Below are 2,064 nucleotides of genomic sequence, written 5' to 3' on the forward strand. Positions count from 1 at the left end.
ATATATATACACACACACACACACACAGAAACCAGACAAAAGTAGTGATTTTACAGTCTCATGAACTTACTAAAGACCACCACCAGTTATTAACGCTGACTCATGGCACCCACTCATTGTGAATCAGAGTAGAAGTGTATTCTACACGGTTTTCAGTGACTGGGTCTTAGAAACTAGATTGCCAGGTCTTTTCTTCTGAGTTGCTTCTGGGGGGGGACTTGAACAATCAACCTTTTTGTTTCACAGCCAAGTGCTTAACTGTTTGTGATACCTAGAAACTCCCATGGTAAAATGGTAAGTGTGTGTGTGTGGGGGGGGGAGAGCACATTTGCATGTTGTTAAGTGGCATCAAGTTGGCTCTGACTCATAGCAACCTTATATAGGGTTTTAAAGAGTAGTTGAGGGTTTGAACTGTTGACCTTTTGGTTAAGCACAGTGCTTCTCCTACAGCGCTGCACCAGGGCCCCATATTGCATGTTGTTGTTGTTATGTGACATCGATTCGATTCTGACCCATAGCAACCCTGTATAGGGCTTCCAAGGAACACAGCTGGTGAGCTGGAACCACTGACCTGGCAGTTCAAACAAGTTTGCAGTCTGAGACATTAGCTCACAGTGCCACGCTATTGCCAATTCTGTCACTGACACATGCATACGTACAGGTCCACCCACGTATGGGGCACACCAAGGCCACAAGGAAACAATAGTATGGTCACGGTCCTCGGCTCAGATCTGTGCCCGTCCCACAGTATGGATATTTCTCTGCTCTCACAACTTCCAACTTTTCCATCATGCACAGGGTTACCAATCAAGCAGAAACAAGGGCTCATATCACTTCATTGTGAGTTTCCTCACAGTTTTACTGTTTCCATGTTCTTGGAATGTTGTGAAGTGTTAATTTTCTTTGAGGTTAACTGATATTCTTTTAACTTTCCCCTCCATTTAGTGCAGTCGATTTTATCCTGTAATCTACCTGACCTTCTCACCATCTGGATCTCTGTTCCTCTGTGTTTACCTTCTTTCACATTGTAATTGTTTTGATCATAGACTGACCTCCCAGATCCTCTGAGTTTGTTCTTATATTTTGTTCTGTTCTATACTCTTTCTTCTGTCGATTTAGTTCTGAGAGGTGCTGACACATATGTCAATCTCTGGTTATTGTCTATTCTTGTTGGTTCTCAGTCCATAGAACTCCCTTTAGGATGTTTTGTAGCTCAGGGTTGGCTTTGGCAAAATTCCTTAGCTTCTGTTTATCCTGGAATGTTTTGATTACATCATCATATTTGATTGATAAAGTATTTGCAGGATAAAGGATGCTTGGTTGGCAGTTTGTTTCTTTCAGGGTTTTATGTATGTCTCCCCATTGCCTTCTTGCTTGCATGGCTTCTGCTGAGAGATCTGAGCTTAATCTGACTTGCTTGCCTTTGTATGTGACACTTCTGTTTTCCCTAGCTGCTTTCAGGAGTGCCCCCTTATCTTTGATTTTGGAGAGCTTGATTATGATATGTCTTGGTGATTTTCTTTTGGGATCTGTCCTTCCTGGGGTTCATTGAGCTTCTTTAATGTTTTATCTTTTCACTTTTCAGGATGTTAGAGAAATTTTCTTCCAGCAGTTCTTCAACTACGTCCTCTGTGGACTTGTGTGATTCTTCCTGTTCTGAAATGCCAATAATTCTTAAGTTATTCCTCTTCATGTTGTCCAACATGAATCTTAGACCTTCAGATTTTTTATCCTGTTTTCTGCATGCTCTGCTATCTTAGTGGTACTAAGAGATTTGTCTTCCAGCTCATTAGTTCTGCCTTTCATCTCTTCTATTCTACTCCTTTGCCCTTTCAGTGTATTGTGTATTTCTGATATTCTATTATTGATCGTGTGGACCTCTTTCTGTAGGTTTTGAATGGAATGGTTTCCAATGCTGTATCTATCATTTGATTGTTCCGGTAGCGCTTTCCTGACTTCTTCCTTAATTTTCTCAACTCCATTGTAAAGTGTTTTGAAACATTTTATAATCATTTTTCTGAATTCCTTCTCAGGCATTTCCAAGGCCTGCCCTCCTTCCAGAAT

At 41.1% G+C, this 2,064-nt stretch overlaps 1 protein-coding gene across 1 annotated transcript in view; it reads right to left on the bottom strand.

Annotated features, from left to right (window-relative positions):
* LOC102812683 (hepatoma-derived growth factor-related protein 2-like) overlaps window positions 1-2,064 on the bottom strand; it is a 32,121-nt gene that overhangs the window by 5,948 nt on the left and 24,109 nt on the right. The gene's annotated exons all lie outside the window — the stretch shown is intronic.

This window comes from Chrysochloris asiatica, unplaced genomic scaffold, assembly GCF_000296735.1.
Source record: "Chrysochloris asiatica unplaced genomic scaffold, ChrAsi1.0 scaffold00125, whole genome shotgun sequence".
NCBI classification, from domain to species: Eukaryota; Metazoa; Chordata; class Mammalia; order Afrosoricida; family Chrysochloridae; genus Chrysochloris; species Chrysochloris asiatica.